This window comes from Gadus chalcogrammus, chromosome 13, assembly GCF_026213295.1.
Source record: "Gadus chalcogrammus isolate NIFS_2021 chromosome 13, NIFS_Gcha_1.0, whole genome shotgun sequence".
Lineage (NCBI taxonomy): Eukaryota > Metazoa > Chordata > Actinopteri > Gadiformes > Gadidae > Gadus > Gadus chalcogrammus.
This window is the reverse complement of record NC_079424.1, coordinates 25,509,625-25,531,363: the sequence shown is the minus strand read 5'-3', so window position 1 is coordinate 25,531,363 and position 21,739 is coordinate 25,509,625. Positions and strand designations below refer to the sequence as shown.

Here is a 21,739-nt window from a genome sequence, read left to right as displayed (position 1 = left end):
CCAAAACAATGGGAGAACTATGTTCCCCCCAAACAGTACCTCACTGTTTGGGGGAGATGTATCGAGGAAAATCAACAAATAAAGTACTTAAACAAGTATAAAGTTAGCAACAAACACTCGCCTGCTCTCTGCTCACTTCCTGCTTCCTGCTTGCACACCTGAACGAGATCTGACGAGATCGGGCGTGCCTAAGGTGGTATGGCCGTAATCAATTATAGACTTGACCATATTAGCTTTTATACAGGAGGAGGACGTAAGGAGTGAGAGTGCTGCCGTGGCCAGAGACGGGACTTGTACAGAAACAATGATTAGATCCATAATGAATGAATGAATACGTTATTCCAGACTCAGAGTTACATATTTGAACGTAATGCATTACACTGCTTGGGCGTCATCGTTTGCGTGATCTTTTGAAGAAACGTAGCGTTGCAAAACCTGGGATGGACTAAGGTGGACCGCCATCATTGCAGCTCTCTGCTGCTCCCTGCTAGCAGCGTCACTACACTGTCCACATGTTTCACAAATAGAGTTTGAGGAGACGTCGTCAGAGTCTGTATGTTGCTTAAATTCTCCAAAACAGTGGGCGCTAAAGATCAGCGCACGGTAGGCCATTGCATCCAATGAGCTCGAGTTGAAAAAGTATAATGCTTACAGCACCTGGTATTCCCAGGCGGTCACCCATCCAAGTACTAACAAGGCCCGACCCTGCTTAGCTTCCGAGATCAGACGAGATCGGGCGTGCCTAAGGTGGTATGGCCGTAAGCAATTATAGACTTCACCATATTAGCTTTTATACAGGAGGAGGACGTAAGGAGTGAGAGCGCTGCCGTGGCCAGAGACGGGACTTGTACAGAAACAATGATTAGATCCATAATGAATGAATGAATACGTTATTCCAGACTCAGAGTTACATATTTGAACGCAATGCATAACACTGCTTGGGCGTCATCGTTTGCGTGATCTTTTGAAGAAACGAAGCGTTGCAAAACCTGGGATGGACTAAGGTGGACCGCCGTCATTGCAGCTCTCTGCTGCTCCCTGCTAGCAGCGTCACTAAACTGTCCACATGTTTCACAAATAGAGTTTGAGGAGACGTCGTCAGAGTCTGTATGTTGCTTAAATTCTCCAAAACAGTGGGCGCTAAAGATCAGCGCACGGTAGGCCATTGCATCCAATGAGCTCGAGTTGAAAAAGTATAATGCTTACAGCACCTGGTATTCCCAGGCGGTCACCCATCCAAGTACTAACCAGGCCCGACCCTGCTTAGCTTCCGAGATCAGACGAGATCGGGCGTGCCTAAGGTGGTATGGCCATAAGCATTTATAGACTTGACCATATTAGCTTTTATACAGCAGGAGGACGTAAGGAGTGAGAGCGCTGCCGTGGCCAGAGACGGGACTTGTACAGAAACAATGATTAGATCCATAATGAATGAATGAATACGTTATTCCAGACTCAGAGTTACATATTTGAACGCAATGCATTACACTGCTTGGGCGTCATCGTTTGCGTGATCATTTGAAGAAACGTAGCGTTGCAAAACCTGGGATGGACTAAGGTGGACCGCCGTCATTGCAGCTCTCTGCTGCTCCCTGCTAGCAGCGTCACTAAAATGTCCACATGTTTCACAAATAGAGTTTGAGGAGACGTCGTCAGAGTCTGTATGTTGCTTAAATTCTCCAAAACAGTGGGGGCTAAAGATCAGCGCACGGTAGGCCATTGCATCCAATGAGCTCGAGTTGAAAAAGTATAATGCTTACAGCACCTGGTATTCCCAGGCGGTCACCCATCCAAGTACTAACCAGGCCCGACCCTGCTTAGCTTCCGAGATCAGACGAGATCGGGCGTGCCTAAGGTGGTATGGCCGTAAGCATTTATAGACTTGACCATATTAGCTTTTATACAGCAGGAGGACGTAAGGAGTGAGAGCGCTGCCGTGGCCAGAGACGGGACTTGTACAGAAACAATGATTAGATCCATAATGAATGAATGAATACGTTATTCCAGACTCAGAGTTACATATTTGAACGCAATGCATTACACTGCTTGGGCGTCATCGTTTGCGTGATCATTTGAAGAAACGTAGCGTTGCAAAACCTGGGATGGACTAAGGTGGACCGCCGTCATTGCAGCTCTCTGCTGCTCCCTGCTAGCAGCGTCACTACACTGTCCACATGTTTCACAAATAGAGTTTGAGGAGACGTCGTCAGAGTCTGTATGTTGCTTAAATTCTCCAAAACAGTGGGCGCTAAAGATCAGCGCACGGTAGGCCATTGCATCCAATGAGCTCGAGTTGAAAAAGTATAATGCTTACAGCACCTGGTATTCCCAGGCAGTCACCCATCCAAGTACTAACCAGGCCCGACCCTGCTTAGCTTCCGGGATCAGACGAGTTCGGGCGTGCCTTTTTTTTTATTTTATTTTTTATTATTAACACAAAATATATACATACACCATCATACATAAATAAAACATAAAACAAATAAAACAAGAAAGATACTTCATCAAACCAAAATAACTACAAATACTGGGTTAGCCAGGATGCTTTTGTAAAAACCTTCAATACACTGGCCCCTCACCAAATCAAAAAAGTCATGGACTCAAAACACTAATTACCAAGAAATAAAAATAATCAGTCATCCTGCTGACCTCTTAGCCGCACCTCCAGCCCGTAGGCGCCCCCTTCGACTCATCCGAAATCCAACTCCACTCCCCCAACGTCTCCAAGCACAACAAAAGTACTCCCCTCCACAAACCCTCCAAGGAAGTCCTCTTCCCCAACATATCTATGAACCATATTCACATCTCTTCTCATTATACTTTTAAAAACACTCCATACCTCAACTCTCTTCTTCTCATAATGGGCCAAATTCCTCCTGAGCTTGACAGCAAACCTTGCGTGGCTTAAAACATAATTTAACAGATTAACATTACAACCCTCCACCTTACTTATCACCCCAAACAGCCACAACTCTCTCCATTCCATTCTCTCCACAAACCCTCCTCCCCAACATCTGTTTATTAATCCTTTAATTTTCCCAAATTATCCAACAAACTACATTCAACAAACTCATGCATACACGTTTCCACCCCCACTCCGCACACATCACATTCCTTCCTCACATTCACATCAAACCTACTGATTATTAAATTGTTAAACACCCTGTTGTGCCGCAAAAGGAAATCAAAATCTTCACATTCAATACAATTCCATTTCACTCTTAAATTCCTCCATATTCCCCCTACATCCATATCAATCAACACTCTAACCCATACTTTCTCTGCAGCCGGTCTCCTCACTTCTTTCCCTCTTAAACATCTATACATTACTCTCGTTTTCACACTCTTCAGACTCACCCTCCTTTCTCCTTCCCCCACATACATTTCTATCTCACCTTCTCCATTCACCACAGCCTCTATCTCAATCATCCCAACCCATTCTCTCGGCATACCCTCCTTGATCCTTTCCAACACTCCCTGTGCCGTACCCAACCATATTTCATCCCCTCTTTCCCTCACCTCGTCGACCATTACCTGTGCCCTCATGAACCCAAGTACATACTCATAAACTAAATCCTTCACCTTCCTAACCCCTGCTCTCCAAATCACCCTGTTATAAATTGTGTTCCCTTCAAATGTTATTTTTGGATTTAAAAACACTGGTTGCTCCCATACCTGCTTAACATCCTTACACTCATACTTCACACGTTTCACAAACTCTCCCCACGCTCCCAACACCTCCTTATAAAACTCAGACACTCCTACCAACATACCTTTCTTTAGTTCCATATACTCTCCACACCCACCGCATTTATTAATTGCTTCCCTTAAAAACACCTTCCATATATGATCCCTCTTGTCCTTTAGATATCTCACCACCATTTTCACCCTAAGGGCTTTCTTTCTCCTTTCTAAATTAATCAATTTTAACCCACCATCCTCATACTAATTTTCCATCACCTCCCTGACTATCCTAACTCCCTTCCCACCCCACACAAACTCACTCACCATTCTCTCCACCTCCTTCAAAACTCTATCAGGCACATCCAAAACATTCATTGCATACACAAGCTTGCTCATTACCAGCGCATTCACAACTGTCACCTTCCCCTTCAGCTTCAACCCTCTAAGTTTCCAAAACCTTAACGTCTTCCTAATACCATTCATTATCCCTTCAAACTGCATATCTCTCCCTTCTTTATCCTTTATCCCTAAGTTCACACCTAATATCCTAAAATAATCCTTTTCCTCTTTCAATCCTATCTCCCTCCTACCTGCTCTCTCCACACCTACATACATGATTTCTGACTTTTCCATGTTTATTTTCGCCCCTGATGCCCTGCCATACAACTCTACACTACCTAAAACCTCAACTACACTTTCCCTGTCCCTAACTGTAACTGTCGTGTCATCCGCATACTGAAATAATAAACTAACCCGCCCCTCTGGTAACTCTATCCCCCTGATCCTGTCATTCTGCATTAGTAGTGCCGCTAGCGGCTCTGCCGACAAGGAGTACAGCAGAGCCGACAGCGGACAGCCTTGCCTAACCGACCTTTCCAGTCTAAATGTGTCTGTGACTATCCCATTGATTTTAACACAACTCACTGCCCTGTCGTACATCCTCTTTATCCATCCTACCAACCTGCGCCCAAAACCAAATTTATCTAACACTCTATATAAATAATCATGATCCACCCTATCAAATGCTTTGTTCAAATCTAAACTTACAACTATCCCCCCTTTATCTCTCTTCATAAATTCAATTATGTCCCTGATACTGCTTATTGTGTCCGCTATGTCCCTACCTGGTATACTATATGCCTGTGTGCTTCCCACCACCTTCCCTATTACCTGCTTGACCCTGTTGGCTAACACCCTTGCTAAAACTTTATAATCACCATTCAGCATACTAAGTGGCCTATAATTCTGTAGCTTAACCCTACTCCCTTTCTTGTGTATCACCGTTACTAACCCTGTCGACATGCTCAGCGGCATCTCGCCCTTCTCCTCTATCCATCTAAATAACCTCTCTAGCACTGGCACTAATTCCTCCCTAAACTCAACATAAAATTCACCAATTAACCCATCTATCCCTGGACTCTTATTTCTCCCTAACCCTCCTATCGCTTCATTTATTTCACCCGTCCCTATTCCTGTCTCACACATCTCCCTATCATCATCGCTCAACCTGGCTTTCACACTATCCAACACCTGCCTCATACTCTCCTCATCAACTTCTTCTTTCCTAAATAAATCCCTATAAAAATCTTCTACTCTTTCAGCTATCCCTACAAAATCAGTAATCATCTCCCCTTCCTTTCCTTCCACCTTTTCTAAATAATTCTTCTGCTTCGTATTTTCTAATCCTAAAAAGAATCCTGTACATTTCTCTCCCTCAATCACATATCTGGCCCTACTTCTGACTATTGCACCCATACACCTCCTCTGTTCTATCTCCTTCAGTTCATCCTTAATTCTAATATACTTCCCCAAATCATAGCCTGCCACCTCATCCGCTCTCTTTGCCTCTCTAGCTAAATCTCCCTTTAACCTCCTCTCTCTCTCTCTCTCTCTCTCTCTCTCTCTCTCTCTCTCTCTCTCTCTCTCTCTCTCTCTCTCTCTCTCTCTCTCTCTCTCTCTCTCTCTCTCTCTCTCTCTCTCTCTCTCTCTCTCTCTCTCTCTCTCTCTCTCTCTCTCTCTGTATCATATTCCTGCCTCTACTATAACCCATACTCAATTCCTTTATCTCTCCTTTCAAACTCTCCCACCACCTCCCAATGTCCTCCTCATACATTCTCTCATTCTTCCTCCTCAATATACATTCTCTCACTTTCTTTTTGTACTTTTCTTCTCTCAGCAACTCACCATTCATACACCACACGCCTCCCCCTCTCCTCTCAAACCCCTGACCTAAATTAAACCCTAACACCATGTGATCACTGAGCGCAGTAACCTTATACTCAATTCTCCCTATCCTACCTGAAATGCCGTTTGTACTCAAAACTAAATCTATCCTACTCTGTTTTAAAACTCCTCTCACCACTTGCCTCCTTGAAAAAACCCTCCCCTCTGGATTCCTTTCCCTCCACACATCTATTAAACCATTGTCTCTCATAACCTCCTCTAACACACCTCTTGACAAGTCATTCCTGAAACACATACTTGCAGACGCATCCAACCTCCCACCACACGTTAAAGTCACCCACCACCAAAGTTTTCCACACACATTCCTCCCAATCCCTCAAAAAAAACCCTCCTCTCCTTCACCTCATTCGGCGCATACACATTCAACAATCGACATATTTTACCCAAGCACTCAAAAGTAATTCCTATCACCCTCCCATCACCATCATCCACACACTTCGTCACTTTCTCAACCACTCCCCTTTTCACTAAAATTGCTACCCCTCTTGACTTAACACCACCATTATTCACATACATGTCCCCCATCCATTCTCTCTCAACCACCCTCATAACCTCCTCATCCCAATGCGTCTCTTGTAAACATATTATGTCTGCCTCACACACCATCAAGGTTTGCTGCCTCCTGTTCCTGTCCCTTAGCCCATTCGCGTTAAAAGAAGTTATCCTGATCATTAAAAGTATAAATGAGAAGAGATTCCACACGTTATATTATTAATTTGCACATTTTTTCCCCTTATCTTCTCTCTCCTTCCTCCCCGATGGTCTTTTCCTATTTCCACCCACCACCTCCATGTTTTCCTCCCCACTGTCTGATATATCCGAAGCCACCCACTTCCTACTTTCTGTTAAATCAGAAGCCCTCCACCCAAACTTAATCCCGCTTGCCACCGAACTTCCTCCTCCCTGTCCCACCACAGTCATTCCACTCCTTCCCACGTTCTTCTCCCCTCCTTTCGCTCCCTCACCCGCGCTGCTCCGCTCCTCTCGCTCGTCCGTCCCCCTCACCGCACTGTCCGCGCTGCAGCCGTTCTCCTCCCTTTCCTTCTCTCCTCCCGTCTCCGTTAACTCTTCCGCTGCCGTCACGTCCTCTGCCATTCCTTCCTGCTCCTCGTCCATCTGCTCTCCTTCCCCGCCGACTCCAACGCCACTTCCTTCCGCTTCAGTCGCCTCAGCTCCGCTACCGCCTTCTCCTCCCTCTCCTCTCGGTCGCTCCTCCTCGTTGCCGACGTCCGTCTCCCGGCTCCCGCCTTCTCCTCCTTGTTGCCTCCGTTCCTCGTCTGCGCCACACTCTCTTGCGTAGTGCCCCTGTCCATGGCACCTGTGGCATCTGAACTCCGGACAGTCCCTCAGAATATGCCCCGGTTGGATGCACATCCTACACACCTTCTCCTGTCTGTCGTGGATCACCCGGAAGTACTGGGGACCCGTAGCTGTGCTGAACTTCGTTGAATACGGCAACGATCTGACCAAGTCATTAAACTTCACTTTCAGAAACCTGGTCCCGTCTGCAATGTTCGTGCCAGGCCACATTCTTCTTTTGATAGCTGAGGCAGCTGAGACCCACCACCCCTGTAGCTTCAGAATAACGTCATTGTCCGTGGTGTACGCCGGAAGCTCCAAGAACGACACCACCGTTTCGTCACTGGTAAGCTCTTTTGCAATTATACTAACCCCTCTTATTTTGAAACCGTCCATAAGTTTCTTTTTCCCGCTGAGATGTCCCATTGTCAATTCATACTTTTTCAATCCAGTTTTACGGCACGCCATCAACTCCCCACACACGTCTCTCGTCGCTTTCATGAACTCCATCACCGTTATTGGATCCTCACCGATCAGTTCTACACTCACTGTCAGTTCCTTATCGTATTTATTCTCTTTATCACCAGCCTCTTCTCCCCTCTGGACTTTCTTTCCGTAGTCTACTTCATCCAAGCCTTTCCCATTTCCATTTTCCGTTTCCATTATGTCCGTCCGCATGATAATTCTTCCCCACAACAATGGGAGAATTATGTTCCCCCAAACAGTACCTCACTGTTTGGGGGAGATGTATCAAGAAAAATCAAAAAATAAAGTATTTAAACAAGCATAAAGGTAGCTACAAACACTCAACTGCTCACTGCTCTCTGCTGTCTGCTCTCTGCTCACTTCCTGCTTGCGCACCTGAACGGGATCAGACGAGATCGGGCGTGCCTAAGGTGGTATGGCCGTAAGCATTTATAGACTTGACCATATTAGCTTTTATACAGGAGGAGGACGTAAGGAGTGAGAGCGCTGCCGTGGCCAGAGACGGGACTTGTACAGAAACAATGATTAGATCCATAATGAATGAATGAATACGTTATTCCAGACTCAGAGTTACATAGTTGAAAGCAATGCATTACACTGCTTGGGCGTCATCGTTTGCGTGATCATTTGAAGAAACGTAGCGTTGCAAAACCTGGGATGGACTAAAGTGGACCGCCGTCATTGCAGCTCTCTGCTGCTCCCTGCTAGCAGCGTCACTACACTGTCCACATGTTTCACCAACACATTCTCACTCCGAGCGCGTCGATTTCTGACGAACGGTCAGTGACTTTTGCTTCAGTTTCTGACGCAAAAGGGTACCCTTGCGCTTCTTTTTTAGACGCATGGGGTTTTCAACTAGTTACAATGTAACCCTTTGACGGGGGACCCGAAGGCTGCACATAGAGACGCTATGAGCATTCATATCCCATTGGCTAACGGAGGACCTTGCGCTTCTTTTTTCGACGCAGGGGGTTTTCCACTCATTGCAACGTAATCCCTCCACGGCAATATATGAAGCTATGAGCATTCATTCCATTGGCTAACGGAAGAGCCGATGGCTGCACATAGAGACGCTATGAGCATTCATCCCATTGGCTAACGGAGGACCTTGTGCTTCTTTTTTCGACGCAGGGGTTTTTTCCACTCATTACAATGTAATCCCTCCACGGCAATATATGAAGCTATAAGCATTCATCCCATTGGCTAACGGAAGAGCCGATGGCTGCACAATAACGGCGATTTTACAGTTACATCTGTGACATTCCTCAACACAACTACACCAACGTGTCCTTGTTAACAACCCAGTCGCCAAGAAAAAACGTTGACGGTGTACGTTTCCATGAACACTGGATACGTAGCATTTCAACGTAAAAAATAGCGTGTTATACCTACAGTATCCACGTGTGCCGCTGTGGAGGCGGGTTTCGGGGTTTGGGTTTCACGGCTTTCGCGGCAAATTGTGGACACGATTGTTTAGGGGGGGGGGGGGAGACTGTTGTTGACCGGGGAGGGGGGGGGGGGGGGGGAGACACGTTTGAGGGGGGGGGAGACACGTTTGTAGGGGGGGGGGCACGCTCGACAACGAGAGTTGGTTTTTATTGAACAGCTGCACGAAACGATGGTCACGTCACTCTCGGTGACGGTGTCGACAATAATGAACACACGAACAATGTTAATAGAACAACACACAACCACATAACATCCCGAACCCATTAACCCCACTTAATCCTAACAACAAAACAAGTTAACAAAAGCCCCATTTGTCAACTGAGAACCCCAATTCCCAGAATCCCCCGCGGCTCCGGAACACGGCGTAGCTTATATTAATCTTTATTATCTGAATGGGAAATGCAATATTTTAGGACAGATACACCATTAAACGCGTTTCTAATGACATTTCTAGCGAGAAATGTAAATTTTCCTTACATAATCTTCAGTCAGTGAATGTGTATGATCTTTATTAATCTTTATTATCTGAATGGGAAATGCAATATTTTAGGACAGATACACCATTAAACGCGTTTCTAATGATTTTTCTAGCAAGAAATGTACATTTTCCTTACATAATCTTCAGTCAGTGAATGTGTATGATCTTTATTAATCTTTATTATCTGAATGGGAAATGCAATATTTTAGGACCGATTCACCGTTAAACGTGTTTCTAATAACATTTCTAGCGAGAAATATACTTTTTACTTGCATAATCTTCAGTCAGTGATTGTGTCTGATCTTTAGTTTTATAGTTATTAGGATTTGATCGGCTCGCTCCATGGACATAATGGCTCGCTCGATGTTTCAATGACGTCAGGTTGCTTTCGCTAAACTAGCAGCTCACGTGCTTCCTGCGTTTGTGTTATTAAGCTGTTACTTTATGTAATTTTTAATGATATCATCTTGTTAGAAACACGTATATCTGAGAGCCAACCCAGTCGCCAAAAGCATACGTTGACAGTGTACTTTTCGTGAACACTGGATTACGTCGCATTTCAACATAAAATAGCGTGTTATACACACACACACACGCACGCACACGCACAGACACACACACACACACACAAGCGCACACACAGACACACAGACACAGACACAGACAGACACACACACACACACACACACACACACACACACACACACACACACACACACACACACACACACACACACACACACACACGGTGCATTTCGCTGCTAAAACAACAACAAAAAAATATTCCCTCAAATATTATTACTTTAAAAACGTTGGCCAAAATGGCCAATAATATCATTTTTTATTTGGGATGCTTCTACGACATTTTGGGTGGATTTTGAACGGTATGTGGGGGGCACGTTTTTTGCAGGACCTGGCAACCCTGCGCTGTTGCCCGAGATCTGGATCCACCCCGGCGTGGTGCCGTCTCCTTTTGACCTTTTGACCCCAGACTTCTGGGGGAATAGCTGAATCAATTCATTAGTCAATCAGAAGCATGTAAATATCTTCCCGGTGACGTAAGAGGACGAACAAGGTGTCCTTCAACATCTACGCTTCCAGGAGATTGCAACGGTGCCACACATGAGCATATTCGAACATGTTTAATGGTAGTAATTAGCTGTCGAAATTGGAGGCCTTAATCAATACTGAGCAGCTATTGATTTGCTTCCCGATAAAGATTTGTCACAAATGACATGTTATTTAGCATCTACACGTTGAGCTGAGTCCAATGACACCAATAACGACACTCTAGCTAATGGTAACATGTATTTTACATGGTACACCTAGGTCTAGGACATGATCTCGGTGTAGCAAGGAGGGCCGAGCTTGATCTCATTGGACTCAGCTTAACGTGTAGATGCTAATTAACATGTAATTTGTCAAAAATCTCCATCGGGAAGCAAATCTATAGCTGGTCATTATTGATAAAGGCCTCCAAAATCGACAGCTAATTACTACCCCGAAACATATTCAAATATGATCATGTGTGGCACTGTTGCAATCGTCCTCGAAACGATAGATGTCAAAGGACACCTTGTTTGCTCCTGTTACGCACCCCGGGAAGATATTTTCATACTTCTAATGGATTGATTCATATTTTAAGGTTCTCGGAGTGAGACTTTAAGATGGCTGCAGCAGAAGTGTTGAGACGAAAGATGATATCAAGAGATTTATAGAATATTCCCATTCACATTATGATTCTTCGTCGTAACATCCGACCAAACATCCTTTACATTCACAGAGCGAAGATTATGAAAGTCCAGGCTCAGCAAGTGCTCCATCTCGTTGCACCTGCACCCAGCGGCTCGCTTGCAAGATTTTGGCCTGAAGTTCTTCCCAGACCTACACCCTAGCCATCCAACATGCATATCTGAGAATCAGGCCTCTCTTTAATAATGACAAAAAGTTATGAGAGAAGCACACATTAACTTTTTGTTATCTCATAAGTGGCGTGGTGCCGGCTCCTTTTGACCTTTTGACCCCCGACTTAAAAAACGTGGCCACATGCCAGCTGTGTCTACACACCTTAGCCACAAATGTACACCTCCATCCCACAAAAAATGGGGACTAGAAACTAACCTCTGTCTTATGTACATTTACTGTACTGTTGGAGGTCACGCCCCTTTGCCGACCTTTTCGAGATAGCTGGGGATGCTAAAATGTTTACACACATTTCCCGGGGCCCCGTGAACGACATATCCGAGATTTGGAGTTCTAGCCCTTAGAGAAAAAAAGTTGTCATTTGGACAAAGCCCCTCAGAAGTGTAGCCTGCAAGACCTAATGGTTCAGAATGTGGTGGAAAAACAGTTTTTGAGATAGGAAGGTCCTACCGCCCTGAAATTTTAATACCTTATTCTAGGGCCTAACTGGGACATCCACACCGAAACTTGGCCCGGTCGGACCCCGAGGGCAGGAAGGGGGGGCCTGCCCTCGGGGTCTGACCGGGCCAAGTTTCGGGCAGGAAGGGTCCCCCCTTCCTGCCCTCGAGGTCCGACCGGGCCAAGTTTCAGGCTACACTTCTGAGGGGCTTTGTCCAAATGACACTCCATTTGGGAAAACTTTTTTTCTCTAAGGGCTAGAACTCCAAATCTCGGATATGTCGTTCACGGGGCCCCCGGGAAATGTGTGTAAACATTTTAGCATCCCTAGCTATCTCGAAAAGGTCGGCAAAGGGGCGTGACCTCCAACAGTACAGTAAAGACAGAGGTTAGTTTCTAGTCCCCATTTTTTGTGGGATGGAGGTGTACATTTGTGGCTAAAGGTGTGTAGACACAGCTGACCTGTGGCCACGTTTTCGAAGTCGGGGGTCAAAAGGTCAAAGGAGCCGGCACCCACGCCGCTTATGAGATAACAAAAAGTTAATGTGTGTTTCTCTCATAACTTTTTGTCATTATTAAAGAGAGGCCTGATTCTCAGATATGCATGTTGGATGGCTAGGGTGTAGGTCTGGGAAGAATTTCAGGCCATCTTGCAAGCGAGCCGCTGGGTGAGTTGCAACGAGATGGAGCACTTGCTGAGTCATTTCCTGTAGTGCTGGAGCCACAGGTTGAAGCGTATGCGTCCTTTGAGACCCTCTTTGATATATAAGAGACCCTATACGGTCTTAGGTGTGTGAGATAGCAGAGAGAGAGGTCATGTTTCCCGAAGCTCCGCTAGGCATTGGAAAAAACTACTTAATTCATCATTCAGATCTACTTTATCTTATTTTATTTACCTAACAGTATATAGTTTGTTTCCGTCGTCCTCAATCGCTCGATTCAACAATACATTTTGGCACTTTTTACTCCCGGATCAGACCGCAGAAAAAGCCTTGGACTTTCCTATCGCCAACATGCCTCTGTATTCGGATATCTCAGGCACGGAGACTGGGAAATGCACAGACTGCGCCAAACTGAAACAGACATTGGCTTTAATTGAACGAGACTAGCAGCAGTAGAAAAATGCAAAGGACTATCACAGGATACAGTGCCGATGGGTGAGTTTGCTGAGCTCACTCAGATACAGCAAGATGATCAAAGCTACACTGTATCCTTCCCGAAGCTGGACAAGAGAGAGACAGTTCCAGCTGCGTCTCACTGGCTCAGAGTCGGCGCTAAGCCAAAGCAACATACCAAAGTGAATCAACAAGTTCACTCAACACCAAATGCTAAGCTACCCAAAGCTAAAGTTACATGTATCAGCCCGATTAGCCCGTCACTCAAATCAACCCTGCCACTGAAGAACCGGTTCCTGCCACTTCAAGAGTCCACGAACGCGCCTGCCACCGATGCACCCCTGAGCCCCGAGATGCGTCCGGACGGACAGTGCAGACAGAGACGGAACAACCAGTTGCCACGGAGGCGGGCTGCGCATGTGTCTGCCACCGTCCAACAAGGGCCCATCTCAGAGAAAGCAGATGAACCAGACACTCTGATTATAGGAGACTCAACTATCAAGGATATAACCGGTAAGAAGATCAAAACATGCATCTTCCCATATGGAATGGTTAGTGGTATCAACCATAAACTAGCCAAAGTCATATTGGAGAACCCCAAAATCTCACAGATTATTGTGCATGCAGGATTTAATGATGTTCAAAGAGAACAGTCAGAACTTCTGAAGAGGGATTTCACTGATCTATTGGATACACTGGACAACATACACATCAAGTCTTCCATCAGTGGACCCATACCAACAGTTGACAGGGGAATAAACAGATTCAGTCGTCTACTTGCACTGAATACATGGCTTTCCAGAGTCTGCAATGAAAGAGGAAGGGACTTTATTGACAATTTCAACTTATTCTGGGGGCGCAAATATCTTTTCAGAGCAGATGGCCTACACCCAAACAGGTTAGGCTCAAAACTGTTGAGGGACAATCTTCTCTTCTCGCTTAACGCACAGGCCACAATCTTGCCATGGTCTGACGCACAGGCCACAATCAGAGCACAGGTTGAGAAGAAGCGAGACTACAGCCTCCCCCACACAACTACTCTGTCACTATCTGACACACAGATAGCAGACAGCCCACAGACCTTGAAGAGAGACAACAGCCCGCCCGACGCCATCAACACTGTGCCCTCCCCCATCGCTGATGCTGGCTTGGCGAGGAACGGCCACCCCCCTCCTCTGCATTCCCCCATCGACGATGACCTCCAGCCTCATCTCTCCCATAGCCACAACAACACTCCAGCTCCGATGTCTCCCTTTGCGATTTTCCAGCCGAATTTAAGAAACTGGAACATGCTGGCATCAAACTTGCATCTGTGTCAATGATAGCATCGCCACGTCATGGCCGCAGGCTGCTAACACTGCTAACACCCAGGAGGATGGCGCCCCACCCCCGCCCCAGTACTGATAGTAGTCCTGAGAGTCCTGAGTATTACTGAGACAAAAAAGGGTTCAGCCGTAGACACAGTATAAAGGAAGTTTCTCATAATCTGCTGAACCCAAGGTTGCCTACGTCAAAGCAGGGCAACTTTCGCATTCATGCTGTAACCACTAAGAGAGTAAACAAAGGGAAACTTAGACACACTGCTAACCTCACAAATCTCATATCTATTGCCTCCAAACCAAAAACAACCTTAAAGCCTATCAACAGCACCATCAGGATGGCTCTACTTAATGTGAGGTCTCTTAATAACAAATCATTTTTAGTTAATGATCTTATTAACACTTCTAAACTGGATTTTATGTTTTTAACTGAAACATGGCTGGAACAAAATAACAGTGCAACCGTTCTGATAGAGACAGCTCCTCCCGACTATAACTTTTTTGATGCATGTAGATCTGGAAAAGAGGTGGAGGGGTTGCTGCTATATTTAAAAATGTATTTCAGGGGAAACAGATGTTATTTGGTGATTTTCCATCGTTCGAATACCTTAGTGCTGTATTGAAATGCTCCCCCAGAGTTCTCCTATTAATTATTTACACATATTCTGCACATTTTTTCGATGACTTCACAGAATTATTGTCTAGCATCTCTACAGAATTTGACTGTCTAGTTATAACTGGTGACTTCAATTTTCATACTAATGATTTGAATGACAAGTGTGCAAAAAACTTTTTACCATTTTGGACACATTTGAACTGTCCTCAACATGTGAAAGAGGCTACTCATTGTAAGGGGCACACTCTAGACCTGGTTATCACAAAGGGCCTCAATGTTTCTGATCTCTCTGTGACTGATCCTTCCTTGTCTGACCACTTTTGTGTTTTCTTTAACCATATCTTTATTCCCGACATACAGACAACAATCAAACACTGTCAAAAAACGGTATATCAATGAAGATTCTAATGTACTTTTTAAAAGGCCATCTCCTTGCTACCACCTCTAACCCATGTTCTGCTGATGATCTTGTAGAAAACTTTAATTTGAAAATTTTGAAAGTCATAGCATGTCATTGCACCTTATAAGGTTAAAACGATTTCTGGAAAGCAAAAGGCACCCTGGAGAAAAGCTGCTTCCTGTAACAGCACAGAAAAAAGGAATGCAGGAAGGTTGAACGCATCTGGCGTTAAACAAAACTTCATATTCACCATGATATCTATAAAGAGAGCCTCCGTGCCTACAATTTAGACTTAAAAAATGCTAGAGAAAACATTTTCTCCAATATCATTAAAACCAACACTAATAATGCAAAAACCCTATTTGCAACTGTTGACAGGACTGACCAACCCCCCAACAGAAATTCCACCTGATCTCCATTCCCCGCAGAAATGCAATGAGTTTGCAGCTTTTTATATTGATAAAATTGAAGGTATCAGACGCGCCATCAATATCTCCACGTCAAACAAAAATGTTGGACTACCACCCTGTTCAGGCAAAAATTACGTGGCAAGGATGGCATGCTTTGATGTTATAGACTCTCAAAATCTTGTGGAAACTGTGACACAACTAAAGCCATCCACCTGTTGCCTTTGATACTATACCTACCAACCTCTTTAAGAATGTTTTCGACTGCCTAGCAGTAGACATATTGCAGATAGTTAACAAACTCTCTCCAGTCAGGCAAGTTCCCAAAAGCTTTGAAAACTGCAGTTATTAAACCCTTTTTAAAAAAGCGGAGCCTAGATGCCTCTATTATTAACAACTACAGACCAATATCAAATCTACCCTTCATAAGAAAATCATTGAGAAAGTTGTCCTCCAGCAACTAAATCACTTCCTGGCATCAACTGGTTGCTATGACACCTTCCAATCAGGATTTCGACCCCTGCACAGCACTGAGACCGCCCCCTTTTTAAAGTTGTAAACGACATCCGTCTTAACACAGACTCTGGCAAAACCTCAATACTAATGCTACTTGACCTCAGTGCTGCATTCGACACTGTAGACCATACATTACTTCTGGGAAAGGTTAGAAAACTGGGTGGGGCTTTCAGGCACTGTCTTAAAGTGGTTCCGGTCCTACCTACAAATAGGAACTACTTTGTTTCCATTGGCGATTTTGTATTCAGAATCAACCAACGTGACATGTGGAGTCCCACAAGGTTCGATCTTAGGACCTACTTTATTCAACATCTACATGCTCCCACTAGGGCAAATCATGCAAATAACACATATTGACCATCATTGCTATGCTGATGACACGCAAATTATGTATCGCTATCACCAAATGACTATCGGCCCATAGATCTGCTGTGCCAGTGCATTGAGCAAGTGAAGGAATGGATATTGTGCCGAAATTTCCTTCAACTAAATGAGGACAAAACAGAGATAATTGTATTTGGTTCTAAACACGGACAGGCTTAAAGTAACCCCAACACCCTTCACTCTCTGTCCCTGAAAACCTCAATCAAAGCCAGGAAATCTAGGGGTTATCATGGATTTCAGATTTACATTTTGACAGTCACATTCAAATCAGTTTACAAAATCGGCCATATTATCACCTTAAAAATGTAGCAAGACTTAGAGGGCTCATGTCCACGAAGACTTACAAAAACTTGTACATGCCTTTATCACTAGTAAGCTTGATTACTGCATGGTCTCCTCACAGGTCTCCCAAAACAAACTCTGAGGAAGCTTCCGCTTGTTCAGAATGCTGCTGCTAGAGTTCTAACAAAGACCAAAAAATATATTACACCAATTCTTAAATCGTTACATTGGCTTCCTGTAGGTCAGAGAATTGATTTTAAATCATGTTGCTAACCTATAAATCACTACATGGTTTAGGCCCAAATATTAACTGATATGCTTCCACTACATCAGCCTTCTAGACCACTAAGATCCTGAGACCAATCTGTTAATTATCCCCAGAGTAAACACAAAAAATGGGAAAGCAGGATTTAGTTACTATGCAACAAATAGCTGGAATAAACTCCCAGAGGATTTAAGACTTGCCCCAACTCTGAGAACCTTTAAAACAAGACTGAAGACTTTTATGTTTGCTATAGCCTTCTGCTAAAATCTTAAATACATTGCACTTTCTAAAAAACTTTTTAACTTTGCCTCTATTTTCTATTTTAATCCTTTTTCTATTTTACCCATTTCTTTGCATATGTTTTTCTTTTACTTATCAATTATTTTATTTTATTGTATGACAATGTTTATATGTGAAGCACTTTGAGTCTGCCTTGTGTATGAAAAGTGCTATATAAATAAAGTTGCCTTGCCTTGCCTTGCCTATACATATGCAGCTTACTTAAATGTTGTCGACTCAGTCACCTATTGCATCACTTCCTTTAAGGCTTCGGCCTCCTAATTGATCATTGTAGGCTATAATTGAATGCCCTCTTTCATATATATGATACCTCCACCACTGGGACGTGGCAACAATTCTCCAAATCCATATGGGGAGGGGGGGGATGCTTGTGGACAGTAGGGTTGTACACTAGACATAAATAGGAAGCAAACTCAGGAGAAAGAATAACCTCTCACAAATATTTATTTAATAAATTGTTTCAAATAACCCTGCCTCGTTAAATCAATGAGCTTAGTGTTTTGCTTTCAAAAATAGGTTATAGAAGAAGTCTAAACTGCAGAAAATAAAAACATCCAAGCTGCCTTTTAAGGATACCTTGGAATATCTGTCTATTTTTTAACCATCGGACCCTAGTTTACGACAAAAACAACACAATTTAACGGCATCTCCTTTGCCGCGTGGTTTTAGAGCCCATGTAAGTATGAGGGGGCGGTCGATAGCAACCACCCATAGCAACCATGACGGTCAAGTGACTGGATGCAGCCCCGTTGAAAAAAATAGAATACCACCCTCAGGAGATTAATGATATTTAAATTATTATGACCATGAAGTCTTTATTTGCATGGGTTTACATTTCGTTGTGTAGCATGGAAAAATCGGAGAAACACTCCCATTCAGAATGCATTGGTTTACACTTCGTTCTTTGGAGCACGGTTATTTTTATTTATTTATTTTTTTTCCGTTTTTGAGGAGTTGAGGATTTTTCTGCAATAATCCAAAATCCATTGGAAAACCCGTTGGCTTTTTGTCAAGGGAACCGAGGGCGACGCTCTACCACTCTATACTGTAAAAACACATGTTCAAGATGAATGATAATGCATTCATTTATTCTTTATTCTGCCATAGTAACACGGTAAATAAATGGCAAAAATAGGCTGGGAACGAATTCGTATTTACGATATTGTAGCGACCCTGGGACAGTTAAATAGTTTGTGTGTTATGTGTTGCATTGTATTTCGTTGTCCGTTATGCCAGTTGTTCTGTGTGCATGTATTGTAATGTTCTTCTTGTCAATCAGTGTGGGGGCGAATCATTAGGTCAGCTGGGGGAGGGCCTTGGAAGAACACGAGGGTGGGGGCCTGCACATGAGTGAGACCGTGTTGGGGGTTGCCGGGGTAACCGGGGTTTGTTTTGGGTGGGATTTCTGCCTTGGTTACGGGTTTCAGTGACCTGGTTTTGGTTCATTAAAAGTTCCTTCAATTACTAATGACTCGACATCGTTATGTCACCGGCAAGGTCATTACAATATGTTCAATAAAACGTAATCACGGACAAAATACGTTTTTTAGACAAACGTAATTGAGAATGCCGAATAGTTCTCTGGGAACGTAATTTTGATGAGAAAGGGTTGCTCTGTCAGTTGTCAAAAAAAGCGCACGGACGTGGCCTCTATAGCAACGACCTCAGCGTCAGAAACTGAAGCCACTCCGAGCGCGTCGATTTCTGACGAACGGTCAGTGACTTTTGCTTCAGTTTCTGACGCAAAAGGGTACCCTGCTTTTTTCGACGCATGGGGTTTTCAGCAGCCATCGGGTCCCCCGTCAAAGGGTTATTGTAACTAGTTGAAAACCCCATGCGTCTAAAAAGGCAGCGCAAGGGTACCCTTTTGCGTCAGAAACTGAAGCAAAAGTCACTGACCGTTCGTCAGAAATCGACACGCTCGGAATGAGAATGTGCATCAGCCCTTCCTCCTCCGCCTCTTCTATTCTTCTTATTATTATCCTTCTTATTATCCTTCTTATTATCCTTCTTCTTATTATCCCTCCTCCTCCTCCTCCGTGATAGTGTGTGAACTGGTTGATATGAGTGTGTCTCAGGGCCAAATGGTGAGACTTGGCAGCTCTGTCAGTTGTGAAACAAAACGGACGGACGTGGTCTCTATAGCAACGACCTCAGCTACCCAACACTGATCAAAAAAACGATTGTTTCTCTCAATCAAAGCACCAAACAGGACAACTGATGCCCAGAGCCTTAACCCATACATGTTGTGTAATTAACAAGGACACGTTGGTGTAGTTGTGTTGAGGAATGTCACAGATGTCACTGTAAAATCGCCGGTATTGTGCAGCCATCGGCTCTTCCGTAGCCAATGGGATGAATGCTTATAGCTTCATATAGTGCCGTGGAGGGATTACATTGTAATGAGTGGAAAAACCCCTGCGTCGAAAAAGAAGCACAAGGTCTCCGTTAGCCAATGGGATGAATGCTCCTAGCGTCTCTATGTGCAGCCATCGGCTCTTCCGTTAGCCAATGGAATGAATGCTCATAGCTTCATATATTGCCGTGAGGGATTACATTGCAATGAGTGGAAAACCCCCTGCGTCGAAAAAAAGAAGCGCAAGGTCCTCCGTTAGCCAATGGGATATGAATGCTCATAGCGTCTCTATGTGCAGCCTTCGGGTCCCCCGTCAAAGGTTACATTGTACTAGTTGACAAACACCATGCGTCAAAAAAGAAGCGCAAGGGTACCCTTTTGCGTCAGAAACTGAAGCAAAAGTCACTGAGCCGTTCGTCAGAAATCGACGCGCTCGGAGTGAGAATGTGTTGGGTGAAACATGTGGACAGTGTAGTGACGCTGCTAGCAGGGAGCAGCAGAGAGCTGCAATGACGGCGGTCCACTTTAGTCCATCCCAGGTTTTGCAACGCTACGTTTCTTCAAATGATCACGCAAACGATGACGCCCAAGCAGTGTAATGCATTGCGTTCAACTATGTAACTCTGAGTCTGGAATAAATGGAATAATGGAGCGCTGCCGTGGCCAGAGACGGGACTTGTACAGAAACAATGATTAGATCCATAATGAATGAATGAATACGTTATTCCAGACTCAGAGTTACATATTTGAACGCAATGCATTACACTGCTTGGGCGTCATCGTTTGCGTGATCTTTTGAAGAAACGTAGCGTTGCAAAACCTGGGATGGACTAAGGTGGACCGCCGTCATTGCAGCTCGCTGCTGCTCCCTGCTAGCAGCGTCACTACACTGTCCACATGTTTCACAAATAGAGTTTGAGGAGACATCGTCAGAGTCTGTATGTTGCTTAAATTCTCCAAAACAGTGGGCGCTAAAGATCAGCGCACGGTAGGCCATTGCATCCAATGAGCTCGAGTTGAAAAAGTATAATGCTTACAGCACCTGGTATTCCCAGGCGGTCACCCATCCAAGTACTAACCAGGCCCGACCCTGCTTAGCTTCCGAGATCAGACGAGATCGGGCGTGCCTAAGGTAGTATGGCCGTAATCAATTATAGGCTTGACCATATTAGCTTTTATATAGGAGGAGGACGTAAGGAGTGAGAGCGCTGCTGTGGCCAGAGACAGGACTTGTACAGAAACAATGATTAGATCCATAATGAATGAATGAATACGTTATTCCAGACTCAGAGTTACGTATTTGAACGCAATGCATTACACTGCTTGGGCGTCATCGTTTGCGTCATCGTTTGCGTGATCTTTTGAAGAAACGTAGCGTTGCAAAACCTGGGATGGACTAATGTGGACCGCCGTCATTGCAGCTCTCTGCTGCTCCCTGCTAGCAGCGTCACTACAATGTCCACATGTTTCACAAATAGAGTTTGAGGAGACGTCGTCAGAGTCTGTATGTTGCTTAAATTCTCCAAAACAGTGGGCGCTAAAGATCTGCGCACGGTAGGCCATTGCATCCAATGAGCTCGAGTTGAAAAAGTATAATGCTTACAGCACCTGGTATTCCCAGGCGGTCACCCATCCAAGTACTAACCAGGCCCGACCCTGCTTAGCTTCCGAGATCAGACGAGATCGGGCGTGCCTTTTTTTTTATTTTTTTTTATTATTTACACAAAATATATACATACACCATCATGCATAAATAAAACATAAAACAAATAAAACAA

General features: G+C 44.4%; 4 non-coding genes across 4 annotated transcripts; all 4 read right to left on the bottom strand.

The window, feature by feature from the left end:
- Window positions 1-645: 645 nt before the first annotated feature.
- On the bottom strand, window positions 646-764 carry LOC130402755 (5S ribosomal RNA). The gene has a single exon (XR_008904024.1). It is a non-coding gene; the product is annotated as a 5S ribosomal RNA (ribosomal RNA).
- Window positions 765-1,199: 435 nt separating this feature from the next.
- On the bottom strand, window positions 1,200-1,318 carry LOC130402754 (5S ribosomal RNA). The gene has a single exon (XR_008904023.1). It is a non-coding gene; the product is annotated as a 5S ribosomal RNA (ribosomal RNA).
- Window positions 1,319-1,753: 435 nt separating this feature from the next.
- Window positions 1,754-1,872, bottom strand: LOC130402751 (5S ribosomal RNA). Its single transcript, XR_008904020.1, has one exon. It is a non-coding gene; the product is annotated as a 5S ribosomal RNA (ribosomal RNA).
- A 19,119-nt stretch (window positions 1,873-20,991) lies between these two features.
- LOC130402757 (5S ribosomal RNA) lies at window positions 20,992-21,110 on the bottom strand. Its single transcript, XR_008904026.1, has one exon. It is a non-coding gene; the product is annotated as a 5S ribosomal RNA (ribosomal RNA).
- Window positions 21,111-21,739: the final 629 nt, after the last annotated feature.